We start from the raw sequence: 20,228 nt of genomic DNA, 5'->3' as shown, positions 1-20,228 counted from the left end.
GGTCTTAGGTCTTCTGACTGTCAGCTCATCAACAAATACAGGTATCTGTTCAACGCAGATTATATGTACACAGGGTTTTTCACATATGGAAGGAAAATCATAAACATCCAATACAAACAGCATAAGGCTGAGCTACAGTTAAGATCCCAAGAAGAGACAGGGAAGTAGAGGACTGTGGCATTGTCTCCTGTCACCATTGCTGTCAGTGGTCGTGTCCAGATATGTGTAGACATTGGTTCCCTGGGGACAAGTAGAGGCAGCGCAAGATGCACTGCTGCTACTTGTCCCTGGGGAATGCCCATGCCACGCTCACTTTGGCACGTGGCAAGTTGCCCTGGAGGCAGTAGGGGAAGCTGAGGACAGCACTGTGCTGGCCCCAGCAGCCTTACTTAGGGTCCTGGGGGCCTCCCAGGACTGCAGCTGTGGCGATTCTGCTGCACAGAGCCTGGCTGGCAACAGAGCACAGCTTGGGGCAGCCAGGCTCCACTTTTCAGCAGCATGCACTAGCCAACCATGACTTGTTTGGGGGGGGGGGGGGGGTCCTGCAGGTTTTTTTGACCCCTGGATATCCAGGGGTCAAAAAAACTGCAAAAAAAAAAACCCTGGTGCAGCACACATTTGGGCAGTGTGCCCTTGCAGAGTGGAGAACACTGGACTGTGTGGTATGTGGCGCTGCAAATGTGTTTGCATCATTGCATACTGCACAACCACACTCCTCTGGATGTGCCCAGTGTGTTTGTTGCTCTCCTGCACACCAACAACAACTCCCAGCTTTGAGAGCAGGAACAGCTTTGGAGATTGGCTGTTTGATGGGAACTCTTACTTTGGTGATGACTGAAGGTGTAGACAGTGTGTGAATAAAGACAGAGACACTTTCTTTTGACCTGTCTTGGACATGAAAAAGTGGGAATGTGACAAAACAAGCGTAACATAGGGAGTTCTTCAAAGACGAAGAACCTAAATCTAAACCAAACACACAGCTAAACAGACAAGTTCAAGAATTCCTTTATATTGTTTATTGTATATTTATGTTATTATAAATATATGTGGTATTTTACAAGCTAAACTACTGTAGCCAATGTCCTTATCCTTATGAATTTACCTTTAAGTGTTTTCAGAAGATCTCAAGGCCCAATTTTCAAGCACTCAGTTCTCATTTCAAGCACACATTTAGGGCTAGATTTAAAAATAAAAAAATCTTATTGTGACACCTGTCACCATTTTTTTTCAGAAGAGGGCAACTTGCATTTAAACACTTAAATTAGGACAAATGTGCAGCAGTGCTCTGTGCTTAGTAGTTCTTACTGCAACATTAATGACCAGATATTCAAAGGACCTCATCACCTCACATGCTGAATTTTTTGGATAATTTGGCCTCAATGCATGGATGTGAGCCCTTTTCAAAATATTGCTCTAAATAAGGGGTTTTCAACCTTTTTAAAGAAGTGTATCCCTTCTGCTGGTTGTAGCTGGGTGCAGGAGAGGGGTGGAAGCTCACACACAGTGACTGCTGCTGCCACGCACTGCCCCACACCACCACTGTGCTCCGCTTTCCAATGGCCGGTCACACATGTGGCTCCATGGGCTGCTGACAGGCCTCACACCCAGCCAATCACACACCACCCATCAGCAGACCATGGAGCTGCACGTTTGACCAGCTGTGGGCAGGGTGGTGGATGAGGCAGTGAGCACTGCATGCGAGCCCCCCCTGCATCTGGCCAGCCAGGCGGCACCTGCGCAGCCTGCAGAGGGGCGCCACTGCCCTTGCCCCCCACCCCAGCCCTGCTTCTGGGAGGCGGCGGCTTGGGGTGGTGGGCTGCAGTGGCCTCTGTGTGCAAACCGCGCTGCCCCATGTCCATCCGCAGAGGAGTGCTGCTGCCCTGGCACCCCCTCCCACCCTGTTCCTGGGAGCAGGCACAGAAACACACTTCCCCCCAGCCTTCGGACCCTTTGCACCTTGCTGCCCTCGTGGCTCTGCAGGCAGGGGGTGGCTGAAGCACCTCCTCGCTGTCAGCTATTGGCCAAGAGCAGTGAGTCGGCGGCCAATCAAAACAGCAAGCTGGGGTGGGGGGTGGGGAGGCACTGTGGTATGCCGCCTGGGGCCAGCAGCACCTAGCGTGCCCTTCCCCTCCGCCAGGTAAGAGGCAATGTGTGGGAACGCATTGGGGGAGACACCACTGCCATGCCCTGGAGCATGCTGTATCCCTACTCACCCGTACATACCCCCTATGACCTTTCCAAGTACCTCTAGGGGTATGTGTACCCCTGCTTGATAACCCCTGCTCTAAATCAACTTGACACTAAGTCATTTAAACACAAAAGTCCCAGTTCTGCTCACAGAGTCAGTTAGACGTTTGTCATTGTCTTCAGCAGGGGTACAATTAATCCTGAAATCAATATACAAAAGCAATTAGCAACATAGTACAGTATTTTAAAATTAGTAACTGGTTTAAAGGAAGACCTAGGATGTGACAATACCTGCCTATGAAGACAGAGAAAGGAATGAATGAAGGTGATATTATGGGAGTAAATGAAAGGGGAGTTTTCATATTTTGCCAATGGAGAAGTTCAGTGATTTTCTCATAGAGTGTTGAAACCTCATCACCACCCAGCGGAGTTTAAGTAAAACACTTCTACAGAAAGCTATAATCTTGTGCTAGCATCAGGATGGGTGATAGAATAGATAATCCGTGAGATACTTCCCAACCTCAGCATCTAGGAGTCCCTCTCTATCAAGTGTGTATGCTTTCCACCCTTATGAAGTATGTAATCATTTTATTACACTATGTACTGTTAATCTCTTGCTGTGATTTCAGCAAGCTGTGAAATCACTTTCTATGCAGTATGCATTTCAAATCTCTTCACATCAAGATAGTTTTGTGCCTCTATATAAAACTTTTTATATAGAGTGCTGCAAAAAACAAGATGCACTCTAAAATGTTCCTTGTATTTGCTGACCCAAATGCTTCAGAACTTTATTTATCCAATTTAACTTTCTTTGTAAGGCCAAACATTCCATCACATTCTCCATAGAGACTGGTAGCAGCTATTTGAATTCAAACATTTTTCTCTGCATGTTATGATAACATACAAAGGTCAATACATGGTCAACCTTTGCTTAAACACTCAGAGGAACTGTTTTAAGACCCCTATCATCTACATGAGATCTAAGCAGGGTTGGACACCTGGGCTGTCCATAAGGCAACACTGACTGCTACTAATGGAGCAAAAAAGACTTCCACTAACTGCTCAGAGTAGCAGGATGATGGTCTATCTAGAGCAACCAGTGGAGCAGAAGGCATGGTATGCCACAAAGTTGTTACAAATTAAATTAATTCACTTCACTAGAAAAAGAAAGACACTCTGAGGGCATGCCTATACCAACAAAGGAGCATGCTAAAGATTGCTGCAACTAAGTCAAGGCATGTGGCACTGACTGTTCTTCTTTTCAGAGTGGACATGCTGTAGCCATTTTGGTATATCATTGGCCACATACCTACAAGTGTGCCCAAGAGAGAGACAGTACATTGGTGCAGTCTTTGTGTGTCTTGCTAAAATGGCTCCAATATGTGGGGTGTGGCCTGCTTCAACATGGTGCTCCTTAGAGCAGTCTCAGAATCACAGTAAAACAGAGCTGGAAGGGACTTCATAAGATCATCTAGGCCAAACTTCCCTCCAAATGATTTGCCTAATCATTTGATTATGTAGACATGTCCTAATTATACAAACTGTTACCTTGTCTTAAATGTGATACTATTCAGAGAAGGAGGTAACATTTTACCCATTTTACAAAAAGCAGTCCAAGTCATGAGAAGCTATGGATCAGTCTGAGTCTGGCTGATGTGAATGTGAGCTAGGTATCTTTACATATCTGGACCTTATCCCCTCTACCAGTCTTCCCTTCTAAGCAATGATTCACTCAGTTTCCTGGGATTTGTGAGCTCAGACAGATTGTTCTTTGTGCTTTATTCAGTGTCTCGGTTCCAGCTGATCAGCATTGTGCAATGTGAGCCTCAGCACAACACAACAGCCAATTCCAGTTCCAATGGTCTCTTAAATAACAGTTCCCCAAAACGACTTAGTTTGCTCTGACTCTATCAACATGCCTTGGTCTGGGTTGTCTAGGTACCAATGTTGTACTCCCCACCAAAGTCTGTGCTCAGATGCAAAAGACACTACTAAGTGGTGGGTACTTTTTCTGCCCATTTCTATCCTAATCTACCATTTAATGAAAAGAGGGTGTGGGAAAGTAGGCATTATGGTGGGAGAAGGAATAATATATATTTGCATATACGTGCTAGAGGTTAATCTCTTGGGCTAGAGATTAAAAAAACCTGAGGTGGATTTGCACTAACTTCTATGGCTTCTTCTCAGTACCCTAAATCAGGGGTTCCCTACCTTTTTAGATCATGGACCAGCAAACCACAGACCAGAAGTGACTGCGGACCAGAAGCGACCATGGACCGGCAAACTGAGGACCAGCAAACTGCGGTCTGGAAATGGCCAACATACTGCAGAGCTGTTTTTTTCTGCTCAGTATAAAAAAGGGCTGGCTGCCGGTCTGCAGTATGCCAGTCACTTCCAGACTTCCGGTCCGGCAGCCAACCTTCCTGCACACTGGCAGCCAACTTTTCACGGTCCAGGGGTTGGGAACCTCTGCCCTAGATTAGTTCATGAGTGAACAGGATTCATGTTCGCCCTTGGGAGGGGGGCATGGAGGCAGTCTGCACTGGCTGAGGCTAGCAGCCTGGGGCACTCCCAGTGAGCTGCTGGAGAATTCTGAGCCCAGATAAGTAACCAGCCACCCCAATTGGCCAGCACAGCCCCCATCCCACACGCCCACCAGCTGTTAGCTGTCAGAGAAGGCTGAGGGGGCAGAAACAGAACCCCTCACCATGTGCCCCCACCCCCCAGCTATGCTGGCTCCAGTCTGGGAGAGCTGAGGCCAGGGCTGTGTGGATTTCCACTGTGCTGGGAACTGGGGGTGGGGAAGGGAGAAGTGGAGCCCCCTGCCATGCTGCCCCCCCCCCCCCCCCAGCTTGCTGGCTCAGGGCTAGGGTGTGCTTCAAGATATTCTTGAAGCTCAGGGGTGAGGCTGGCCCAGCACTCACCCAGAGGAGATGAGCACCAGCCAAGGCTAGCACAACGTCCTGTAAGGAGTGCCTGAGATGATGGAGGACAATGAACTACAGTGATGAGCTTAGGGATCTAGGACTGGCGTATCCTAAACTGATTAAGTCTAATATTAAATCCATCCAGGTCTATCTTAGACTGGGTTCTACCCTTTTGAAACTGGTCTATGTGGGCTTTTGTACATACCACAAAATTGGCTGCTAAAGTGGGTTAAATGCCCTTTTCCACCACTTTAATGGTGCGACTGTTTGCACTGTTGGTGGCATATTGCCCGTTAAATGATTTTGGGATGCAACAAAATAAAACATTTGCAAGGTGTGGCTGGGGTGGATGCATGTGTATGGTTGGGTGTAGGGGCTATGCATGGGGGGGTTGTGAGGGGATGTGGCTGTATATGGGGAACATAGGGTATGTTGCAGGGGCGTATATGTGGGGGGGGTTGTGGGAGCAGGTTATGGGTGTATGGGATATGAGGGAGAGTGCAGGGCGTGGGGACCCCCCACACACACTCTCCCCATGGCGCACAGCCCCCCACTGCAGCAGGAGGCAGTGGGTCCTTGGGGCACTTGTGGCCTGTGCAGGCACTGCTGCCTGGCAGCATGCAACTCCAACCAAAGCTACTCAGGGTAGCAAGGAGCACAGCCAGGCCAGCCCTCCTCTATCTTGCCGAACGCCCCGCGGAGCATGTGAAGGTCCTGGCACTGATGCTCCACTGAGGGGAAGCCCATGGAGTCAGTTGCTTTCCCTGCTCCTTGCTGCCATGGAAGCAGGTGGCAGGGCTCCCCACCACTTCTGGCAGAGTCGTGGCAGCTGCACATGGAGAAGGCAGCCAGCTCCATCGTGCAGGGATTCCCCCCGTGGTGAACAAGTGCTGTGAGCTGCATTTGCACTGCAGGGAGCCCTGCACCATAGAGGTGAGCCAGCCTGGATGCACTCTTTGCCACCATGTGCAGCACTAGCTGGAGCCATGTGCTGGCAGGCAGCAGGAGTCACGCAGGCCATGAGCACCCTGAGGGCCCACTACCTGGTCCTGCTGCTGCTGCCAGTGCCAGGAGTTGTGCACCATGGTGGGGAGTGTGTGTGTGTGTGGGGGGGCCCCCACACTCCTCCACCTTCCCTCACACCCACACCCTGCCCACCCATGCCCCCCCCTCCCCCACATGCAGGCTCCATGGTCCTGCACCCCACTCCCACCCAGCTGCAGCTTCCTCCCCCAACCCCCACTGCAGCTCTCCCCACTTCCACCCCTGACGCTTCCTTACCTGCTGCCCAGAGTTAGCGCTGCAGCAAGGAGACCAGGAGGAGCTGTAGGATCCAATAGTGGCAGCAGCAGGCCTGCCCAGAAGCTAAGTGCTGGCCTTGCCAGGCCCTTCCGTGCACCATCATGGGAGTAAGGCACGCAGCCTGGGCAGGATAAAATTAATTGGTGGGTGTCCATGGGCTGGATGAAATTGCCTGGTGGGCCGGATCTGGCCCACAGGCCATACTTTGCCCTCCCCTGCCTTAATGGTATGTGTAGATGCACCAACTTACACCCACATGTGCATCTGCTGAGCATGACAGATTTTCAAATAAAATTTGGTCTTGACTGTCTCTTCTGCTTTCTGTCTGAAACATGAACTCTTTCTGGAGAAGGAGAAATTTATTTTGTATTTTCTCTCCAATTTCTCTACAATTACTGGTATACTAATAGCTCTCTGGAACTGGTGGTCTTCGTGCATCTCATTTCTGACCTTACAGAATTGTTCTGTTAAAAAAACAAGCAAAAAACCAAACAATTTTTAAAGAGAAATAATCTATAAATGCTGTACAGAAATATTATGAAGAAGAAGCTCATTTGACATGGAGCTTGTATTAATCCAGCTGTGCTTTCTATGACAACATTCAAAAGAGAATATAGCAATGTTCTACAGACATCACCACAGGTTTACAGGACATCCAATAGAGCAAGCTGAGTTTAATTTATATATTTGTACACTCTAACAGTAAACCCATAGGAAAATAACCCCTTGATTTATAGTTTTTATCTGTACATGATGACTAGTTTGGAAAAACATTCCCAGCTCTTAGCAGCCCTAAAAAAGATACATAGTGATGGGCGAATCTCTAAAAGCTCATCCATAGGGGATTTAGTCTTATCTTTTTCAAATCAAAATTCTTGTCAAAAGAAAAGATGCAACATGCAGATGCCTTAATGACAAACACTTTAGAACAGGGACATCCAGCAACGCTTTTGGGCAGAGTGCCCAAAACACTCACAACCTCAACTTATAAGATGTTGGTGTTCCAGGGGTAGATGGCCCGGGAGCTGTGAGGGGCCCGATCTTTATTGTGGCAGCGCAAACCTGGCCCCTTCCTTGCCATCTGCCCTGACATACATGTGCCAAACAAAATGCCTTCATGCACCACACTGTGGCACCTGTGCTGGGGGTTGCCTACCACTGCTGTAGAATGACTTAAAATAGCAGCAGTAGCCAGGAGTACATTATGTTTACCCATTATTCATTGTTTATTTTTCTCCTGCTAAAAAGTTTAAATTCTCCAGTGAAAGAAGGAAAACAATGCTATGTGACATAGGTAACCAATTGCAAAACACACTAATAAGCCTAAATGAAAATTAGCCTGAAATCTCTGTATTTTCTCCATGTTGGGAGTTAACTTAGTGTTTTCAGGAGGCACAAATACTACCAGGAAACATTAACTCTGCTAACGAAGGTTTTTGTTATTGAATTTCCTAACCTTTAAACATAAAGAGAAATAATCTTTGTAGGAGTTAGTGATCAGTTAGGCAAATATGGTTATCATGTAGGATATGCAGCAGAGATGTTAATGTGGCAAGGTGAAAACTAAAGGACTCTCTGCAACGTGTAGGCATTTCTTTTCCTGCTATACATGTTATTATAGTGGAATAGAAGTTTTGGTCATACATTGAAATGTTTAGAGCATGGCGTATGTTCCAAAGTCTTGACAGTTTTCTTGGATGGTGGTTACAGTAACTTTAAACATGTGTAAAGAAGATCGGTATGTTTTTTCCCTTCTCTGCTCTCCTCTCCCATGTTACCCAAATTTTTTTTACCACTTCACCATTCCTAGCACATACTCCTTGTCCTGTCCCAGTAAGTCATGGACATGATGGAAACTATTAGCACATTAAAAACTGCTGGGGTGTGAAGGGTAACAAGGCTTTCTACAAATACGTCAGTAGCAAGAGGAGGATCAGGGAAAGTATGGGTCCCTTACTAAATGGGGGCAGCAACATAGTGACAGAGGATGCAGAAAAGGCTGAAGTGCTCAATGCCTTTTTCACCTCAGTCTTCACTGGCAAGGTCAGGTCCCAGACTACTGTACCGGGCAGCACAGTTTAGGGAGGAGGTGAGCACCCAACAGTGGTGAAAGAACAGGTTAGAGACTATTTAAAAAAGCTGGACATATACAAATCCATGGGACCAGATGGGATGCACCCAAGGGTGCTAAGAGAGTTGGCCAATGTGATTGCAGAGCCACTGGCCATAATCTTTGAAAACTCATGGTGATTGGGAGAGGTCCTGGATTGGAAAAGGGAAAATATACTGCCCATATTTAAGAAAGGGAAAAAGTAGTTCCCTGTAGATCCAGGGAACTACAAACCAGTCAGCCTCACCTCAGTCTCTGGAAAAGTCATGAAGCAGATCCTCCTCAAGGAATCCATTTCTAAGCACCTGGAGGAAAAGACAGTAAGTAGGAATAGTCAGCATGGATTCACCAAGGGCAAATCATTCCTGACCAATCTGATTGCCTCCTATGATGAGGTGACTGGTTCTGTGGATGCAGGGAGACCAGTGGGTGTATTTTGATTCAGTCTCCCACAATATTCTTGCAGGCAAACTAAGGAAGTACAGGCTGAATGAATGGACTGTAAGGTGGATAGAAAACTGCCTGGATCATTGGGTTCAGAGAGTAGTAGTCAACGGATTGATGTTCATTTGGCAGCCAGTAGTAAGTGGAGTGCCCTGGGGGTCGGTTCTGGGGCTGGTTTTTTTTCAGTATCTTCATCAATGAAGTGAAAAATGTCATACAGTGCACCGTCAGCATGTTTTCAGGTGACACCAAGCTGAGGGGGAAGTAGTAGATATGCTGGAGGGCAGGGTTAGGATTCAGAGAGACCTAGACAAATTGGAGGATTGGACCAAAAGACATCTCATGAAGTTCAATAAGGACAAGTGCAAAGTCCTGCACTTAGCACAGGACAGAACAATCCCATGTACAAGTACAGGCTGGTGACTGACTAGGCCGCAACTCTACAGAAAAGGACCTGCAGGTTACAGTGGACAATAAGCTTAATATGAGCCAACAGTGTGCCCTTGTTGCTGAGAAGGCTAACGGTGTACTGGGTTGCATTGATAGAAGTGTTGCCAGAAGATCACGAAGTGATTAATCCTCTCTATTCATCACTGGTGAAGCCACATCTGGAGTACTGTGTCCAGGTTTGGGTCCCACACTACAGAAGGAGTCCAGTGGCGGGCAATGAAAATGGTTAGAGAGCTGGGACACATGACTTACGAGGAGAGGCTGAGGGAACTGGGCTTATTTAGTCTGGAAAAGAAAAGGCTGAGAAGGGATTTAATAGCAGCCTTCAATTACCTGATGGACGGTTCTAAAGAGGATGGAGCTGGACTGTTCTCAGTGGTGGCAGATGACAGAACAAGGAGCAATGGTTTCAAGTTGCAGCAAGAGACATTTAGGTTGGATATCAGGCAAAACTTTCTCATTGGGGGGTAGTAAAGCAGTGGAAGAGGTTACCCAGAGAAATTATAGAACCATCCTTGGAGGTTTTTAAGAACCAGCCACACAGAGCCTTGGTCCAAGCTGTTTGCTCCAGCCAAGCAGGGAGGTGTGCTCTAGGCCTAGGCCACTGCAAGCATGTGGCTGTATTTCTGGAATCAAAAGTGAATGTCTGTTCACTTTTTTATCATAGCAACCTACCCAGCTTAGACTAACCTGTGAAGATTTAATCCATCCAGCCTTGGGCTTTTTGACTCTGTATTTAGCCTGGGAATCAAAACTTTTAAAGATGTCTTCATGCAAACACTGTTTCCACTGCGCCTTTGAGCAAACCACTTGATTTCTTTGTGTGTTGGTTTTTCCCATGTAAAATAAGGATAATAGAGTAAAGCAGCAGACATTTAAAATATAAAGCCACCTGTATGCTGTGTCCTCAGTTATAAAAATCTACTTCTTGTCTTCCCCTTGCGCTGCCTCTTGCAGGCAGCCCCATCCACAGGTTGGCTTTAATTGTTCCTTCTGTCTACCGTAAAACAAATGATGCCATTTCTCTAGCTGAATAATGGGAGCAGAAGCATGATTGATAAAGAGATAAGCCAGGTTAATTGGCTTTATTTCAACAAACATAAATTAATTACATTAAACACCAGAGGGGAAGCATCTGTGCTCTGTAGCCAGTCTGGAGTTTCCTTTTGCCTTTCTCCACAGCTAACCAAAAACTACAGGGTGCAATGGCCTATCTGGGAGGGCAGTCAGATAAGAAAAATAGCCCCCCACCTTCATGCTAATGCATCCTCAGCATCCATAACCCTTTCACCTGTCAGCCAGCCAGTAACAGGAGGCATCTAATGAAATTAATTCTTGAACCTTTCCAACAGCTATTAAATTCCCCTGGCAAGGACTTAGTAGGAAATCTGTCACCTGTAATTTGACCTGCAGAGATGTTGTTGATATTGGGAAGAATTCTATTACCCTTTTTGTGCCCAAATGGCAGTTACCCAGCATAAGTGTCTGTTTTGGCTCTTATGCATAGTTAGCAAGCCTATTAAACCTGTAACATGGATGCTTAAGTGGGCACACACAGACTGAGCACATGCCATAACCTATGCACTGACCAGACAAGTACATAGCTACCTACACACAATATTAGTTCTAGGAGAAAAAAGATCAGGAGGCAGACCCTCCTGTGTTGTAGGTCCAGTAGCTGAAGGATTAGGGCACATGCCCAATAAGCAAGAGATGTCCCCCTTGCTGAAAAGGGTTTGATTTTGCATCTTTACAACTTCCCAGCAAAATGCACTATGAGCATGCTGCCATTACCCAAACCAACCCCACCCTTTTGAAGAGGAGCCACTGGTCCCTGCATTTAATATTCATTGGATAAAATGAATGGAGAGCAATGTAGCATGGTGCAGTCAGGGATTAAAAAAAAAAAAAAAACCATGGGGAAAAAAACCAGAGCAGTGCCCACATGGGCTGCATGCCCTTACAGCATGGAGAACAGTTGACAGTGTGGTAGGTAGCATTGCAGGCATGTTTGCAGCACCACATACAGCACGGCCATGCTTGTCTGGACACAACCCATGAGATTTCTTTTGGCCCAATCCTCCAATTTTGAAGGTCTCTCTGAATTGGATACATGAAGGTGTCCAAAACCTTGAGAGGCTGGGCACCTTCAAGTCAACTGGTTCTGACAGATTGCACCCTAGGGTACTTAAGGAGCTGGCAGGCATCATAGCCCAGTCACTGGCAAGGATATTTAAGAACTCGTGGTGCTCAGATGAAGTACCTGAAGATTAGAAGAAGGCCAGTGTGGTGCCTATCTTCAAGAAGGGAGGAAAGTAGATCTGGGGAATTACAGGCCAATGAGCTTGACCTTAATCCCTGGGAAGATATTGGAAAAAATTATCAAAGAGAACATTCTTGACAAGCCATCAGAAGGCAACATCCTGAAGGACAGCCAGCATGGGTTTGTTTCAGATAGGTCTTGCCTGACCAGTCTCATTTCTTTCTATGACCAGATGGCATATCACCTGGACAAGGGAAAAGATATTGATGTCATATATCTGGACTTGAAAAAAGCCTTTGATCTGGTGTCTCATGATCTTCTCATGGAAAAATTGGCCAACTGCGGCTTCAGCTACAGAAGTCTGATGGCTGGGGCATTGGCTCCAAGGTCGGACCCAGAGAGCAGTAGTCAACAGAAGTGAATCATCATGGTGTTCCATGACCAGTGGTGTCCCACAAGGCTCCATCCTTGAACCTGTACTCTTTAACACCTTTATTAATGATGTGGACACTGCTGTCAGAAGCAGACTGGCCAAGTTCGCCAATGACACAAAACTTTCGAGTAGAGCATCCACACCCGAGGATAGGCTGGTGATCCAGGCTGACTTTGCTGGGCCTATAAAGCGGGCGGTTAAAAACCTGATGACATTCAATATGGAAAAATACCAGGTACTCCGCCTTGGGGGAAAAACCCGCATCACGCTTATAGGTTTGGCAGTGCTATGCGTGCTAGCATCACAGCCAAAAGGGACTTGGGGGTCATGATTGACCACAAGATGAATATGAGTCACCAATGCGATGTCACGGCTGGTAAAGTGAACAAAACTCTTGCTTGCATCCATAGATGCTTCTCAAGCAAATCTCAGGATGTCATCTACATACTTCTGCTGTACTTAGCTTTGGTGAGGCCACAGCTGGAGTACTGCATCCAATTCTGGGCTCCACAATTCAAGAAGGGTGTGGAGAAGTTTGAGAGAGTCCAGAGGAGAGCCACATGTATGATCAGAGGGCAAGAGAACTGGCCTTATGAAGACAGGCTGAGAGCCATGGGACTCTTCAGCCTGGAAAAATACAGGCACAGGGGTGGCCTGGTAGCAGCCTATAAGTATAAAAGGGGTGTACATCAGGATCTGGAGGAATCCACAGTTCACCACAGTACCCCAAGGGATGACAAGGTCCAACAGTCATAAACTCCTCCAAGACCATTTTGGGCTGGACATAAGGAAAAATTGCTTTACTGTCTGAGCTCCCAAGGCCTGAAATAGACTCCTTCCAGAGGTAGTGCAAGCACCTACTCTGGACTCTGTTAAGAAATGTTTGGATGCTTATCTTGCTGGGTTCCTTTGACCCTAGCTCATTTCCTGCCCCTGGGGCAGGAGGCTGGAGTCAATGATCTTCCAAGGTCCCTTCCAGCCCTAATGTCTATGAAATCTATGAATCCTAGCCCTACCCTCTGGTGTGCCTACTATTCATCCCAGCTAGGTGTGGTTTGATTTTTTTTTTAAAGATTTAAATGAAAAATACCACTTTTTCATGGAAACTTATTGCATAAACATCATCTTCAATCAAAAGGTTTCTAAGATCCAAGAGAGAACTCTCCTCCTTTTCTGTGGAGATGTGTTGGTTTAACTATGGACTAGAACAGGATGAAAGCCATTGCTCAACCAGCTCTATGCAAGACAACCCTCAGTTCTCCAGCGCTTCATCCTGCCCAGTTCTAAGGTGACCCCAGAAATCAGGCTTCCAGTACTGAAAGGGTCTCCTACTTAATATAACAGGGTCCAACATTAAGCCTACTGAACTCAATAAGAGCCTTTCTTTTCATTTCAATTGCTTTTTCCTCAGGCCTCCTATATACCTGACATTTTTTAATATTTATACAGAAGAAAATACAAGAGCTATAGGGTGCTTATACAAGTTACATTTTTGGTGTGATCAGGCTCCTGAAAGCACTTTACATACAGCTGTGACCTAACATGTGCATGGCTACACAGCACTTTTAAAATGGCCTTTTTGCAGAGCACTTTTTAAATGGCTTTTAAAACACACAAAAAATTAACCCTCGTTGAATCAGCTATTAGCTGAAGGCACTATAGAACGGAGTGCCTTATGAAACTTGTGTTCCCTCAAGGGTTAATTTTTTATGCTTTGCGGGGCTGGAGGTCATCAGTGAGAGAAGCAGCACCAGACAGGTCCCAGTTGGGCTTCGCATGACCAGAGTGGAATGGAGCCCCCATGTCTCATGGGCCTCGCCAAGCTACCCTGGCTGGGGTAGTGGGGTAAGCCAAGCTGGGCCCACAAGGTGAGGGGGCTCTGGTCAAGTAAAGCAGAGCCAGCAGTTGCTGCTGCCACTGTCAAGAGCCCTGGGCAGGGGTGGGGGAAGGGAGCCCCCCGCACCTTGCAGGCCTAGCCTGGTTCCTCCCACTACCCCAACTCGGGTAGTCATTTCAGCATGGAGCCTGAGAATTTCCAGGGGGGGCGGGGGGAGGAAAATAAGGTGCCCACTGCAGTGCTCACTCAGATGATGCCTTGTGTATCTGTGTCTGTGTCCCCCCTCATGATATAAATGACTGGAATAAAAAAACCCAAAAACCTCCTAATAAAAATTCTAGGTACTCGTGGTACACCTAGACTCCTGCTCTAGAAGCATAGGCTTCTACTCACATTTAAGTGTTTGCAGTATAAGACATATTGCACAATACTGTGCAATTCTGATTCAGGTCTGAAGAAGGTATTAGCATATACAAACATACACACTCACTTTTGTGTGTCATTTGCCTACATTTGCCACATGGGAGGTATGCTCACATTTCAGTGGGACAGATCCTTCAAACACTTTGATTTCTCTGCATTTAAGTTTGGACTCTAACTATGGATTTGTGCACTCATTTCACTCTTCAAGCAAGTTGCCAGAAGTTCCTTACTTTACCATTCCTCCCAAATATCCTTCGAAGTGCTTCTTTTACTGTGCTTGAAGTCAGTGAATCTCAGGGTTTAGTGATGTCAAATGTACAGAGCAGAGGGCTAGGAATTAAGTTGTGTGCCTGGCATTGTCATCCAATATAACCCAGATAAACTAGTTAACCTTACCAAAGTTGGTTTAATGTTATCCACTTACTTTAATGTAGGCATGCAAAGATTTAATAAATATAAAACACTTTGAAATCACCAGCTGAACAAAAAAACCCTATAGATATCATGGCTGGCAGAATCCCTACTCCAGTTATGGACTAAGCCAGCAAGGCTGTTGATTGCTGTGCTTACTTCCTGAGCACCTCCCAGCCTTTCCAATTTCTCTCCACTCTGGCTATCTGCAATTGGTATGTTACCTGTTGCCAAATCCACAGTGAAAACAAAATCAAAAAGCAGATGAGGATGCAAAACAAAAGGGAAAACAGCCCTAATGGATTTAATCTCTCTCATATGAAATTGTAGTTATAAGCAGTTACTGGCCTCGCAGAGGGACAAATAAATATGGTTGCACATACATTATTAAATGTAATTACATTGTTACTTATAGGTTCAATTAAATACCTTGGAAAAAAATTATAACAATTCTAGGCACAGTATGAGCAGCAATGACATTAACCTTTAATAATCATCTTTTCCCTTCTCACTGTGGTAATGACCATATTAATTAGTAATGAAATGATTAAATATGAAGAGCATGAACAATTCCATGAGTCTCTACACGTGGGTACCTTTCAAGGACCGGCTGGCAGTGAGTCAAGCGCACCTTGAAAAACCCATTTGTAGAGTTTTATTACTACAGCCTGGAGCCCCTGGGCACTGCAGGGACTCTGCAGCTGGGAGAGCTAAGCTAATGGGCTTCTATTTGTGAAAGCTGAATGGTCTAAAATAAACACAGCTAGATTTTTTCTGCCATTCTGGAATATATTGAGTCCTTGACAACCCCACTCCCAGCTAAACCATGTTCATCTGCTCTGCAGAGATCAAGAACTCACCTAATCCTATGAATAAAATATGTCAAAGCAGCTTCAAAGCAGGTCCCTTTGCCAATTTCACCATCACTGGACACCCTAGATGAGATGCACCTGTTTTGCCACTGAACACACTGGAAACCTGGTGGTTTGGACAAGTCAGCTGTATGCAGCTGGTATGTGTCAAACTATGTGGGCCGGCTAGGCTGCTGAGTGTATGGGATAATTGGTCCATAAAGTGTCATTGTCAAATCTTACTCCTCCCGTCCACCCTGCATTTCTAGGTAACTCTGTCATACCTCCCTTCCTGAAGTCTGCAAATCAAATACCTCAGTCATTCCCAGTTCCTTGAGTCTGCAAGAAGCTATTCTTTATCATGTCTTAATGCCTGCAAGTCAAGTGCCCTAGTCATTTCTTCCTTCACAGTGCCTGAAGGCAAAGTTTCCTTACCTTTATCCTTCATAAGCATTACTCAAAGTTGATAAAAGTCAATTAAACCTATTTTATTTTCCATTTCTCCAGGAGTGCAAGGTTCCTTTGCACTCACTATAAGCTCTGCCACAGGACTGGATGTTCCCAGAGATTTGGGGGCATCACTACTAACAGTATTATGGAACAAACTGCTCACATAAGAATGCAATATGATTTCCCCACATCAAGCGTCTCACTGGTTTAATTAAATGTCTTTCTTTGGGTATTGGTCTGTTTGGCCTAAATCTCAGACTTTCTGTAGCTCTGCTCTCTATGATCTTATATCACTAACTGACACTCCATGAGATCTCCATATAGACCGGGGTGGGCAAAATGCCATCCAGCCATCAGCCAGACTTCATTTCTCAACAGCCCCTGCCCACATCACTCCAGCTGGTCTTCATAGAGATCTAAGAGTGGCAGGACCATGACAGCACGGGACCCAGGCCTCCATGGAGACTAGCCTGAGTTTCAGGCTGGCAGGGCATGCAGCTGCTCCAGGGCCAGGGCTGGGATCTTGCAGAGATGATAGTGAGGACCAGAGCTGGGGCACAGCCACCTGCACACCCATGGAGGCCAGCTGGCATGATGCAGGCAGGGGCTACTGGGAAATGAAGTCTGCCACAGGCCTGATCTAGCCCATGGGCCAGATTTCACCCACCCCTGATATGGAGTGTATAGATACAATCTAAGGCAGTGGTTGTGAACATTTTCAGACTTGAGACACCCCTCCTTAGACTTGAGGCACCCTTCCATGACTGGCTGGATAGGCATCTGGCTGGGTCATCTGACCCCAGTGCTCTTTCCTGCCTAAGCAGGGGGCTGGACTCAATGATCTGTTGAGGTCCCTTCCGACCCCATCTATGAATCTATGACTTTGGGGAATTAAGCAGCACCCCACTTTAAAAACAATCCATTTATTACAGTACTTACCTCCTCTCATAGGAGCTGTGAAGTATACACACAATGGTGTGTGTACCTGTACATGTGCCCAACACCTGCTCCTACGCTTTCTAATTAGAATTAATCAAGTCTGCTGGAGCGTTCCAATTTGAATGCTCTAGCACCCTCGGCATCACACGTATTCAGCTTCCCCACATTTCAAAATGGTGGTGGAGATACTTTACTAAAGCTTGTTGAATGAAGTATGGGACCCCAAATACATGAAAAGCTGCAGGCATTTTAATTAGAGTGGCTCCCAAGAGAGCCACTCTAATTAAAACACTCCCCCACAACAACCCTGGATCACATGTAAAGACACTCAACATGTCTATGGTGACCCCGGACATTTCCCACATCCAGTGTGGAGCCTGTATTTAGTTCTCAAGTTCCACCTGAGCAAATCTGGAGTCATTCCACTGAAGTAAGGGAAGTGATTCCTGATTTACATTATTACAGTCTGGGAGCAAAGTGTGGCCTCTGGGGATTTATAACTCTTCCTGTGGTGTAACTGAGAATCACTTTTTCACAGGATTTCAGTGTTACTGAATAGCAACTCTCAGCAGGGCAGGAGATCCCATATACAGCAGGTTCTCTGTACAGCATCTAATTCCAGAACCATCATAAACCCACTGCCTAATGCCCACTAAAATCAACAGTGAGAACTCTCTCCTTTTATTACAGACCCAAATGACAGGCTTTTAGGGTGATTAGCTGGAAATTGCCTTTTCCATCAGATACAAGCCCAGAGGAAGGAGGGTGCCAGAGAAAGAGAAGATGTTGATATGGGTTTCTTTGTAATGCAAATGTAGGAACATGCTTTTTATCTTCAGACAAGTGCAAGTGGCTCACAAAGATTTTATTTAAGGCCTGTGTTCTCATGCATTACAAAAGTGAAGCAAAGAGACATGCCAGCTTTAATGAACTTCTAAGGGCTGTGTTATTAGTTCTGAGGAAGAGGGAGAGAGTTAGCAATTTCACGTGAAACTTATTAAGACTGTGCCAAGCACCACAACAAATTCAAGTCACATTTCTATTTACATGCAGGACCTCTGGTAAACTGTACACACGACTGTACAATTCCATCTCCATCAATGTCTGAATCACTCCCCTGGTCTCCCTAAAGATGCTACTATACTACTTTTCTCATATTTCCATATCTTAAAGCTGTGATTAGTGTGATGGCAGCAATAGGCGATTCAAAGGAACATGTCAGCGTGAAAGGTACTCACATCGTTCTTGCACTCACAGTGTTGTTAGCAGTGATGTTTTAAGCCTCGACTGTCACCGCTTCTCTTCATGTAGGTTAATTTTAGGTCATAATGGCATACAGATTGGGCAATACATAATGGGCTCACTGCATGAAGTTGAATGCAAAACCACACAAACACATCAGTGCAGAAAAAACATGTTATTCTATTCTCAAGCCAGTAAACTGATGCCTGATGTAGCAGCTAAGTATAGGGGGAAAAACAAATAATGCATCACAATTTGTACTGTCATTACATAGATTTTTTCCCATATTTCTCCATCTCTGTCCAAGCATCTGCCTTCTTTCCAGCTAAGCAGAGACCTCCAGGTGGACATAAGGAAGGTGTTAGTGTGCTGCTGAAGGGTTCGCATAGGGAACTATACAATATAATTTATGGTTGCCCAATACAGTCAAAGTGGAAATTAAAAGACTAGTAGGAAAAAAGGAGTGTGGAAATCATAGGTTCTTATCTGTAAAATTGCTTAGGACATGCAAAAGGTGGTGTCATGAAATTGCTTAGGACATGGAAGAGCTGGGTCTGGTAATGATGGTGCCGTTGGTAATGATGATAATGACAATGCTCACTTTAACTGACAATACTTCTCAGGAGGAAAAGGACCCAATAGGCAACATTGTCCATTAGCAATCTCCAACTCAATGTAAGCTTTTGATAATTCATATATGGACATTTACTCACATTTTCAGAAGTCTCATCTGTTGGTAAAATAATTGTGCAACTTCCCAATAAAAAACTATAATCTACGTGGGGGGCTTAGGCCAAAGCATTCCTTTCAGCAGTTTTCCAATGTATGCTTATATGTTAAAATAACCCCTTTGCCAGCATCCTTCGCCATTTTGGCTCAGTGAGTCCCAAATACCTAAATTTAAAACTGAATCTACACCCTCAGAGGCAATGGTTGTGCATGCTACAAATTGGAAAAAAGCAGGAGTTATGCCAGGGACAGGGCTGAATCAGGCTAGCAATCCAGGGGACTGAGTGCCTTTATCTTTTATGATAACCTCATATGCTATTTATACAATATCATATCATGCCTTGTGATACTTAAATAATTTCTATAACATGTATATGCTGTTTCTACCAAGTTGTTGTGAAATTTGATCTCTCTCACACATGTCCCTCTAATCCCTGATGCTCTTTTTGCTTTGACTGGATAGTACAGTGTGCAGAAGATCGCACTGCGCTGTCTACAGCAGTGCCCAGCTCTTTCCCTTGAATGGTTACACCTTTACTTTAGACCCCAGGAATTTGTACGCAGAGCTTAAGTGATTTATTCTGATTGTGCACTACTTTGATTTTGTCTTGCCTATGGTAAGGTCTGGACTGCATAAACAAGGATAATGGGCCAGATTATATTCGACCTCTTGGGTGTCTAACTGGATTTAGACACTTAAGTGCAATTCTATTCCACTCTGTTCAAGTCCATGAAGATCAATTATGCATCTACTTTTGTAACACTGGGAGAGTCTACATGAGATGCTAAATGCGCAGTAGACTAATTCTACTGCACAATAGCGTATCATGGCAAAAGCCGTGCTAATGCACTAATACACAGTAGAATTAGTGTATTGTGCATTAGCATCACTAAAAGACCATGCACCAGCGCTACTGTGCAGTAGTGCTAGTTACTGCACATTGAGTTAGTACCTGTTATTACAGGTACTAAATATAATGTGCAATAACAACAGCACATTAACGTATGTATAGACATGCCCACTGTCAATTTGCTCATAGGACTGGGTCACAAAAAAAGTAGTGAGGAGAAAAACACATCTAACTTTTCTACAGTCTCTCTCAGGTAGTCCAATATATATCACCACTTTAAAGCCATGCTCACAACAGTCAGAACTGTACGGTATGTTGATATCACTTCTTCAATGATCCTAAAACCATCATTAAGAAACAAGCCTTACCCATTCACTCC

General features: G+C 45.4%; 1 long non-coding RNA gene across 1 annotated transcript; it reads right to left on the bottom strand.

The window, feature by feature from the left end:
• Positions 1-1,010: 1,010 nt before the first annotated feature.
• Positions 1,011-9,393, bottom strand: LOC132244727 (uncharacterized). The gene is made up of 4 exons (XR_009456473.1): positions 8,774-9,393; positions 6,667-6,880; positions 6,396-6,537; positions 1,011-2,387 (listed from the first exon to the last, which is right to left on the bottom strand). It is a non-coding gene; the product is annotated as an uncharacterized LOC132244727 (long non-coding RNA).
• Between the last annotated feature and the right edge of the window lie 10,835 nt (positions 9,394-20,228).

This window comes from Alligator mississippiensis, chromosome 1, assembly GCF_030867095.1.
Source record: "Alligator mississippiensis isolate rAllMis1 chromosome 1, rAllMis1, whole genome shotgun sequence".
Lineage (NCBI taxonomy): Eukaryota > Metazoa > Chordata > Crocodylia > Alligatoridae > Alligator > Alligator mississippiensis.
The sequence above is the reverse complement of the archived record's forward strand: the minus strand, read 5'-3'. Positions and strand labels throughout refer to the sequence as shown.